Raw genomic sequence first — 11,319 nt, forward strand, 5'->3', positions numbered from 1 at the left:
CTTTGACACATCATTAATAAATATACGATCCTATAGACAACAACAACAACAAACACTGTAAAGGAAACTGATAAATACCTTGATCCCCCCAGACAGCACGGTTAGTAGAGATGGCAACTCCAAACTTTAACTGTCCTTGTCACAGTTCTGACAGACAGGATATGATGCAGTCCTGCAGTTGCGCAAACGGGAACCTTGTTCTCAAGCTGTTTAGAGGATGTCTCACCGTATACACACACACACACACACACACACACACACACACACACACACACACACACAAACACGACACACACACACACACACAAACACGACACACACACACACAAACACAACACACACACACACACAAACACAACACACACACACACACACACACACACACACAAACACAACACACACACACACACACAACACACACACACACACACACACACACACACACACACACACACAAACACACACACACACACACACACACACACACACACACACACACACACACACACACACACACACACACACACAAACACAACACACACACACACACACACACACACACACACACACACACACACACAACACACACACACACACACACACACACACACACACACACACACACACACACACACACACACACACACACACACACACACACACACACACACACACACACACACACACACAAACACACACACACACACACACACACACACACACACACACACACACACACACACAAACACGACACACACACACACACACACACAAACACGACACACACACACACACACAAACACGACACACACACACACAAACACAACACACACACACACACAAACACAACACACACACACACACACACACACACAAACACAACACACACACACACACACAACACACACACACACACACACACACACACACACACACACACACAAACACACACACACACACACACACACACACACACACACACACACACACACACACACACACACACACACACACACACACACAAACACAACACACACACACACACACACACACACACACAAACACAACACACACACACACACACACAAACACAACACACACACACACACACATTAACACACACTAACACACAGAGAGAGAGAGAAGGGGTGAAACCACAATGCAGTCTCAGTGAGGCCATATGCTAAATAAAGTATTTTTCAGAAGAGAACATTCATCATTGACAAACAACTTCCTCCTTTGGAAGCACTGCTGTAGCTGGCTTTCTGGAAACACCCAAATAACCTTTTACATTTCACTTGCCAGCGTTATGATCCTGTGCTGGAGAATACACACTTTATGTTGCACAAGCAAACACAATATTCTCCCTTGCAACCAACACACACTTTCCCTTCCTCATATGTTTTTAGGTCTGTGTTTCAGACAGGATCAGAAGCTGTAGCAGAGGCTCAGTCTACGTACACACACACACACACACACACACACACACACACACACACACACACACACACACACACACACACACACACACACACACACACTCAGTCTAAAGCTATACAACCACTGGGTTTGGGTTCTTACCAACAAGGCCACTATTGCCTGAGACAGCGTTTCTTAAAGGAGTAGTTCACTGTTTTACAACTTGATGTTAGCTGGTTCCTCACCCTGAAAGAGGTCTTTGGGCCAGGAGAAACTTATTTATACAGCCATTACAAACTTCAGCTAACTTTAGCCACCATTAGCTAAAAATCGATTGAAGTGATGGGGGCATGTGAGCAGGTTGTTGTTTTTATGGCCAAATCACGTTTCAGGGACATGATGTGGACATTACTGTTCTCAACATGCTCACTTTCCCCCATCAATTCCATGTGAATCTATGAAGTAGCGGTGGAAGAAGTTAGCTCTGTTCGTAATGGCTGATTAAAGGAAACTGAACCACGGATGACAGTTTCTCCTGGCCCAAAGACTTCTTTCAGGGTAAAAATCAAGTAGAATAGTGAACTAGTCCTGTAATACTGGTCGGGGGTGCCTATTTTAGTTTTTGCCCTAGATGTACTAGGCCACCAGAGACTCTGGGTTCACGCCCAGGCTCTGTCGTAACCGGCCGCAACCGGGAGGTCCGTGGGGTGAAGCACAATTGGCCTAGCGTCGTCCGGGTTAGGGAGGGTTTTGCCGGTAGGGATATCCTTGTCTCATCGCGCACCTGGCCGGGCGTAGTGCACACTAACCAGGTCGCCAGGTGCACGGTGTTTCCTCCAACACATTGGTTCGGCTGGCTTCCGGGTGTGATGCGCGCTGTGTTAAGAAGCAGTGCGGCTTGGTTGGGTTGTGTATCGGAGGACGCATGACTTTCAACCTTCGTCTCTCCCGAGCCCGTACGGGAGTTGTAGCGATGAGACAAATAGTAGCTACTACAACAATTGGATACCACAAAATTGGGGAGAAAAAGAGAAAAAAGGCTTGATGATGAGTTGATTCGTTGAATCTGGCATGTTAGTGTAACGCATGTGAAACGGCTAGCTTAGTTAGCGGTGCGCGCTAAATAGCGTTTCAATCGGTGACGTCACTTGCTCTCAGACCTTGAAGTAGTAGTTCCCCTTGCTCTGCAAGGGCCGCGGCTTTTGTGGAGCGATGGGTAACGATGCTTCGTGGGTGACTGTTGTTAATGTGTGCAGAGGGTCCCTGGTTCGCGCCCGGGTATGGGCGAGGGGACGGTCTAAAGTTATACTGTTACATTAGCTCTAGGGCAGGAACAAAACATATGGACTCCTTTGGGTCCCCAGGACTCTGCTTAAGGAGCCCTGGGAGAATCTCAATTGCATTGCCTTGATTCCATACGTCCTCTCTTGTTGCTGCCTTCTCAAGGGCCTCTGACCTTATCATCCAATGGGTTTTGAGAAGGAGGCGAGGAGAGAGGACGTGAGGAATCAAGGAAATGCAATTGAGATTCTGTCTTAGGCAATCGGGGCCAGAGTCCACAGGGTTTATCCTGTTACTGGAGGAGTCCCAACCCACAGGGTTTATACTGTTACTGGAGGAGTCCCAACCCACAGGGTTTATACTGTTACTGGAGGAGTCCCAACCCACAGGGTTTATACTGTTACTGGAGGAGTCCCAACCCACAGGGTTACTGGAGGAGTCCCAACCCACAGGGTTTATACTGTTACTGGAGGAGTCCCAACCCACAGGGTTTATACTGTTACTGGAGGAGTCCCAACCCACAGGGTTTATACTGTTACTGGAGGAGTCCCAACCCACAGGGTTTATACTGTTACTGGAGGAGTCCCAACCCACAGGGTTACTGGAGGAGTCCCAACCCACAGGGTTTATCATGTTACTGGAGGAGTCCCAACCCACAGGGTTACTGGAGGAGTCCCAACCCACAGGGTTTACTGGAGGAGTCCCAACCCACAGGGTTTATCCTGTTACTGGAGGAGTCCCAACCCACAGGGTTACTGGAGGAGTCCCAACCCACAGGGTTTATACAGTTACTGGAGGAGTCCCAACCCACAGGGTTACTGGAGGAGTCCCAACCCACAGGGTTACTGGAGGAGTCCCAACCCACAGGGTTTATCCTGTTACTGGAGGAGTCCCAACCCACAGGGTTATACTGTTACTGGAGGAGTCCCAACCCACAGGGTTACTGGAGGAGTCCCAACCCACAGGGTTTATCCTGTTACTGGAGGAGTCCCAACCCACAGGGTTACTGGAGGAGTCCCAACCCACAGGGTTTATCCTGTTACTGGAGGAGTCCCAAACCACAGGGTTTATACTGTTACTGGAGGAGTCCCAACCCACAGGGTTCATACTGTTACTGGAGGAGTCCCAACCCACAGGGTTTATACTGTTACTGGAGGAGTCCCAACCCACAGGGTTACTGGAGGAGTCCCAACCCACAGGGTTCATACTGTTACTGGAGGAGCCCCAACCCACAGGGTTTATACTGTTACTGGAGGAGTCCCAACCCACAGGGTTACTGGAGGAGTCCCAACCCACAGGGTTTATACAGTTACTGGAGGAGTCCCAACCCACAGGGTTTATCCTGTTACTGGAGGAGTCCCAACCCACAGGGTTTATCCTGTTACTGGAGGAGTCCCAACCCACAGGGTTTATACTGTTACTGGAGGAGTCCCAACCCACAGGGTTTATCCTGTTACTGGAGGAGTCCCAACCCACAGGGTTTATCCTGTTACTGGAGGAGTCCATAGAATCTGAAGATAACACCTACTGTAGAAAGAGGAGGAAGGGAAGCGCTACTAAGGTACACAATAGTACATTTTGGTAGACAGAATGTGCTTTTTGGTAAAAGGGGTGAATTGGTCATCAAAAAGAAAGGAAGACCAAGGCACTCTTCGTATAATTAATTAAAATGCCTGTTTTAGTATGGCATGTTCAATTGAAACAAAGTTTAAAAAATCTGACGCGTTTCGGCTGCATGGCCTTCTTCAGGGAGTACAAAAAAATAATACAATGTCCTCTTTTGAACAGCTTTTCCAATCAGCCCTAATTGGAAGAGGGAGTGGTTACACAATTGATTGGACACGCCTAGTAAGCAATACTATACACATTAAAAGGTGAAATACTGTAGCTATGTTATCATAAAAATACAACTCCAAGCTATGTTTAGACTGTTGTTGTTCCTGTTTTGCTGTGTTCTAGTGTACTATGGAATATATTGTTTTCTTATTCTTGACACTTCTCCCAGTCATATGTAAGGTTAGAACTACCTTTCTAAGTGTTCTGACACTTCTCCCAGTCATATTTAAGGTTAGAACTACCTTTCTAAGTGTTCTGACACTTCTCCCAGTCATATTTAAGGTTAGAACTACCTCTCTAAGTGTTCTGACTCTTCTCCCAGTCATATTTAAGGTTAGAACTACCTTTCTAAGTGTTCTGACTCTTCTCCCAGTCATATTTAAGGTTAGAACTACCTTTCTAAGTGTTCTGACTCTTCTCCCAGTCATATTTAAGGTTAGAACTACCTTTCTAAGTGTTCTGACTCTTCTCCCAGTCATATTTAAGGTTAGAACTACCTTTCTAAGTGTTCTGACACTTCTCCCAGTCATATTTAAGGTTAGAACTACCTTTCTAAGTGTTCTGACACTTCTCCCAGTCATATTTAAGGTTAGAACTACCTCTCTAAGTGTTCTGACTCTTCTCCCAGTCATATTTAAGGTTAGAACTACCTTTCTAAGTGTTCTGACTCTTCTCCCAGTCATATTTAAGGTTAGAACTACCTTTCTAAGTGTTCTGACTCTTCTCCCAGTCATATTTAAGGTTAGAACTACCTTTCTAAGTGTTCTGACTCTTCTCCCAGTCATATTTAAGGTTAGAACTACCTTTCTAAGTGTTCTGACACTTCTCCCAGTCATATTTAAGGTTAGAACTACCTTTCTAAGTGTTCTGACACTTCTCCCAGTCATATTTAAGGTTAGAACTACCTTTCTAAGTGTTCTGACTCTTCTCCCAGTCATATTCAAGGTTAGAACTACCTCTCTAAGTGTTCTGACACTTCTCCCAGTCATATTTAAGGTTAGAACTACCTTTCTAAGTGTTCTGACACTTCTCCCAGTCATATTTAAGGTTAGAACTACCTTTCTAAGTGTTCTGACACTTCTCCCAGTCATATTTAAGGTTAGAACTACCTCTCTAAGTGTTCTGACACTTATCCCAGTCATATTTAAGGTTAGAACTACCTTTCTAAGTGTTCTGACACTTCTCCCAGTCATATGTAAGGTTAGAACTACCTCTCTAAGTGTTCTGACACTTATCCCAGTCATATTTAAGGTTAGAACTACCTTTCTAAGTGTTCTGACTCTTCTCCCAGTCATATTTAAGGTTAGAACTACCTCTCTAAGTGTTCTGACACTTATCCCAGTCATATTTAAGGTTAGAACTACCTTTCTAAGTGTTCTGACACTTCTCCCAGTCATATGTAAGGTTAGAACTACCTCTCTAAGTGTTCTGACACTTATCCCAGTCATATTTAAGGTTAGAACTACCTTTCTAAGTGTTCTGACTCTTCTCCCAGTCATATTTAAGGTTAGAACTACCTTTCTAAGTGTTCTGACACTTCTCCCAGTCATATTTAAGGTTAGAACTACCTTTCTAAGTGTTCTGACTCTTCTCCCAGTCATATTTAAGGTTAGAACTACCTTTCTAAGTGTTCTGACTCTTCTCCCAGTCATATTTAAGGTTAGAACTACCTCTCTAAGTGTTCTGACTCTTCTCCCAGTCATATTTAAGGTTAGAACTACCTTTCTAAGTGTTCTGACTCTTCTCCCAGTCATATTTAAGGTTAGAACTACCTTTCTAAGTGTTCTGACTCTTCTCCCAGTCATATTTAAGGTTAGAACTACCTTTCTAAGTGTTCTGACACTTCTCCCAGTCATATTTAAGGTTAGAACTACCTTTCTAAGTGTTCTGACTCTTCTCCCAGTCATATTCAAGGTTAGAACTACCTCTCTAAGTGTTCTGACACTTCTCCCAGTCATATTTAAGGTTAGAACTACCTCTCTAAGTGTTCTGACACTTATCCCAGTCATATTTAAGGTTAGAACTACCTTTCTAAGTGTTCTGACACTTCTCCCAGTCATATGTAAGGTTAGAACTACCTCTCTAAGTGTTCTGACACTTATCCCAGTCATATTTAAGGTTAGAACTACCTTTCTAAGTGTTCTGACTCTTCTCCCAGTCATATTTAAGGTTAGAACTACCTCTCTAAGTGTTCTGACACTTATCCCAGTCATATTTAAGGTTAGAACTACCTTTCTAAGTGTTCTGACACTTCTCCCAGTCATATGTAAGGTTAGAACTACCTCTCTAAGTGTTCTGACACTTCTCCCAGTCATATTTAAGGTTAGAACTACCTCTCTAAGTGTTCTGACACTTCTCCCAGTCATATTTAAGGTTAGAACTACCTCTCTAAGTGTTCTGACACTTCTCCCAGTCATATTTAAGGTTAGAACTACCTCTCTAAGTGTTCTGACACTTCTCCCAGTCATATTTAAGGTTAGAACTACCTCTCTAAGTGTTCTGACACTTCTCCCAGTCATATTCAAGGTTAGAACTACCTCTCTAAGTGTTCTGACACTTCCAGCTTGGAGTTGTATTTTGATGATACAAAGAGTCTCTTGGTCGTCCTTTCTTTTTGACAACACATACTGTATTGAATTGTTTTTATTTGAACCTTTATTTAACTAGGCAGATGTAACGGCCGTTGTTGGTGGAAGAAGAGGAGGACCAATGCGCAGCGTGGTAAGTGTCCATATTGATCATTTATTATACTGAACACTAAACAAAATAACGAGAACGAAACAGTCCTGAACGGTGAATACACACAGAACAGGAAATAATCACCCACAACTCAAAGGTGAAACCAGGCTACCTAAGTATGGTTCTCAATCAGGGACAACGATTGACAGCTGCCTCTGATTGAGAACCATACCAGGCCAAACACAGAAATCCCAAATTATAGAAAAAAGAACATAGACTGCCCACCCCAACTCACGCCCTGACCATACTAAAACAAAGACAAAACAAAGGAACTAAGGTCAGAACGTGACAGCAGATCAGTTAAGAACAAATTCTTATTTACAATGACGGCCAAGGAACAGTGTTAACAGTTAACAGTGTTAACTGCCTTGTTCAGGGGCAGAACAACACATTTTTACCTTGTCAGCTCGGGGATTCAATCTAGCAACCTTTCGGTTACTGGCCCAACGCTCTAACCACTAGGTTACCTGCTAGCTTTTCCTCTGAAAGCTGTGTGTGTGTGTGTGTGTGTGTGTGTGTGTGTGTGTGTGTGTGTGTGTGTGCGCGTGTGTGCATGTGTGTGTATGTGTGTGTATGTGCGTGTGTGTGCGTGTGTGTGTGTGTGTGTGTGTGTGTGTGAATGTTTCCTCTCTCTCTTCTTTGCTCCTTTCTACCCTCTTTCTCACTCACTATTTATTATGGCCACTAGGGGCCAGTAGAGTCTGTAGCAAAATGATAAAACCATCTGTTCTGAACAGGGCCATATTCACAAAGCGTCTCAAGTTAAACAGCTGATCTAGGATAAATTTAGCCTTTTCAGTCACAATGAATACGATTATATAGGCAGGGGGACCTGATCATAGATCAGCACTCATACTTTTACTAAATAATATCCCCAGTAATGGACTGGGGCGTATTCATAAAGCATCTCAGAGTACAAAAGCTGGTCTAGGATCAGTTTTGCATGTTAGATCATAATGAGGGAAACTACACGGGCAGAGGGGCTACTTTATCCTAGATCTGTACTAACATATATCCTTGGAAAATGAAAAGAGTTGCTCTCAGTGGGGTCTGATCAGCATTGAGACAATGGTTACGTCCCAAATGGCACCCTATTGTCACGTTCTGACCTTCATTTCCTTTGTTTTGTATTTATTTAGTATGGTCAGGGCGTGAGTTGGGGTGGGTAGTCTATGTTTGTTTTTCTATGATTTGGGGATTTCTATGTTTCGGCCTAGTATGGTTCTCAATTAGAGGCAGGTGTCATTAGTTGTCTCTGATTGAGAATCATACTTAGGTAGCCTGGGTTTCACTGTTTGTGGGTGATTGTCTATGTTAGTTGCTTGTGTCAGCACAGGTCTCATTTATAGCTTCACAGTCGTTATTTGTTTTGTATAGTTTGTATTCAGTGTTCAGTGCTTTCTTTTATTAAATACTCATCATGAACACATACCACGCCGCATGTTGGTCCTCCGATCCTTCTCACCTCTCCTCTTCAGATGAAGAGGAGGACGACCGTGACACCTATTCCCTATATAGTGCACTACATTTCACCCTATTCCCTATATAGTGCACTACATTTCACCCTATTCCCTATATAGTGCACTACATTTCAGCCTATTCCCTATATAGTGCACTACATTTCACCTTATTCCCTATATAGTGTACTACATTTAACACTGCCCTATGTAGTGCACTACATTTAACACTATTCGCTATATGGTGCACTACATCTCACCCTATTCCGTATATAGTGCACTACATTTAATACTATTCCCTATATAGTGCACTACATTTAACACTATTCTATTCCCTCCATCTCTCTACCTCCATCTTTCTACCTCCATCCCTCTCTACCTCCATCTCTCTACCTCCATACCTCTCTTCCCTCCATCTCTCTACCTCCATCCCTCTCTTCCCTCCATCTCTTTACCTCCATCTCTCTACCTCCATCTCTCTACCTCCATACCTCTCTTCCCTCCATCTCACTACCTCCATACCTCTCTTCCCTCCATCTCTCTACCTCCATCCCTCTCTTCTCTCCATCTCTCTACCTCCATACCTCTCTTCCCTCCATCTCTCTACCTCCATCCCTCTCTTCCCTCCATCTCTTTACCGCCATCTCTCTACCTCCATCTCTCTACCTCCATACCTCTCTTCCCTCCATCTCTCTACCTCCATACCTCTCTTCCATCCCTCTCTTCCCTCCATCTCTTTACCTCCATCTCTCTACCTCCATACCTCTCTTCCCTCCATCTCTCTACCTCCATACCTCTCTTCCCTCCATCTCTCTACCTCCATCCCTCTCTTCTCTCCATCTCTCTACCTCCATCTCTCTACCTCCATCCCTCTCTTCCCTCCATCTCTTTACCTCCATCTCTTTACCTCCATACCTCTCTTCCCTCCATCTCTCTACCTCCATCTCCCTCTTCCCTCCATCTCTCTACCTCCATCCCTCTCTTCCCTCCATCTCTCTACCTCCATCCCTATCTTCTCTCCATCTCTCTACCTCCATCTCTCTACCTCCATCCCTCTCTTCCCTCCATCTCTTTACCTCCATCTCTCTACCTCCATACCTCTCTTCCCTCCATCTCTCTACCTCCATCTCCCTCTTCCCTCCATCTCTCTACCTCCATCTCCCTCTTCCCTCCATCTCTCTACCTCCATCCCTCTCTTCCCTCCATCTCTCTACCTCCATCCCTCTCTTCTTTCCATCTCTCTACCTCCATCCCTCTCTTCCCTCCATCTCTCTACCTCCATCCCTCTCTACCCTCCATCTCTCTACCTCCATCCCTCTCTTCCCTCCATCTCTCTACCTCCATCCCTCTCTACCCTCCATCTCTCTACCTCCATCCCTCTCTTCCCTCCCTCTCTACCTCCATCCCTCTCTTCCCTCCATCTCTCTACCTCCATTCCTCTCTTATCCTCTCTGGGATAGGGAGACGCAAATGTCATTCATTAAATCACACATGTAAGATAACTAATTAAAGCTACACTCGCTGTGAATCCAGCCAACATGTCAGATTTCAAAAATGCTTTTCAGTCGAAAGCATAAGAAGTTATTATCTGATGATAGCACAACAGTAAACAAAGAGAATAGCATATTTCAACCCTGCAGGCGCTACACAAAACGCAGAAATAAAATATAAAACATGCCTTACCTTTGACGAGCTTCTTTTGTTGGCACTCCAATATGTCCCATAAACATCACAAATGGTCCTTTTGTTCGATTAATTCCGTCCATATATATCTAAATGTCCATTTATTTGGCCCGTTTGATCCATATAAAAACAGCTTCCAATTTGCGCAAAGTCACTACAAAATATTTCAAAAGAGACCTGTAAACCTTGCAAAACATTTCAAAATACTTTTGTAATACAACTTTAGGTATTTTTAAACGTTAATAATCGATCAAATTGAAGACGGGTCTCTCTGTTTTCAATAGAGGATGAGAAGAAACTATCGCTACTTTTCAAGTCTTGGCCAACTCTCAACAGCGTTACCCAGTTCCAAGATGGCCGTACTTCTTCATTGCACAAATGAATAACCTCAACCAAATTTCAAAGACTGGTGACATCCAGTGGAAGAGGTAGGAACTGAAAACAAGTTCCTAAGAAATATCGTTTGCCAATGAGAACTCACTGAACAGACAGAGACCTGTTAGTCCTCGGGGTTTTGCCTGCTACATAAGTTCTGTTAAACTCACAGACATGATTCAAACAGTTTTAGAAACTTCACAGTGTTTTCTATCCAAATCTACTAATAATATGCATATCTTATATTCTTGGCATGAGTAGCAGGAAGTTGAAATTGGGCGCACTATTTATCCAAAAGTTCAAATGCTGCCCCCTATTCCTCCCCCTGCCCCCTATCCCTCCATCCCTCTCTTATCCTTATCTTCCCTCCACCCGTCTCGTATCCCTCTCTTCCCTCATCTCTCTACCTCCATCTCTCTACCTTCATCCATCTCTTAACCCTCCCTTCTCTGCATCTCCACCATGCATGTGTTAGACTGATACCCGTATTCATATGCATGCTATTTAAATGTGGGGTCGTTCTCTCCAT

This window comes from Oncorhynchus kisutch, unplaced genomic scaffold (assembly GCF_002021735.2).
Source record: "Oncorhynchus kisutch isolate 150728-3 unplaced genomic scaffold, Okis_V2 Okis01b-Okis20b_hom, whole genome shotgun sequence".
In the NCBI taxonomy this organism is placed as follows: domain Eukaryota; kingdom Metazoa; phylum Chordata; class Actinopteri; order Salmoniformes; family Salmonidae; genus Oncorhynchus; species Oncorhynchus kisutch.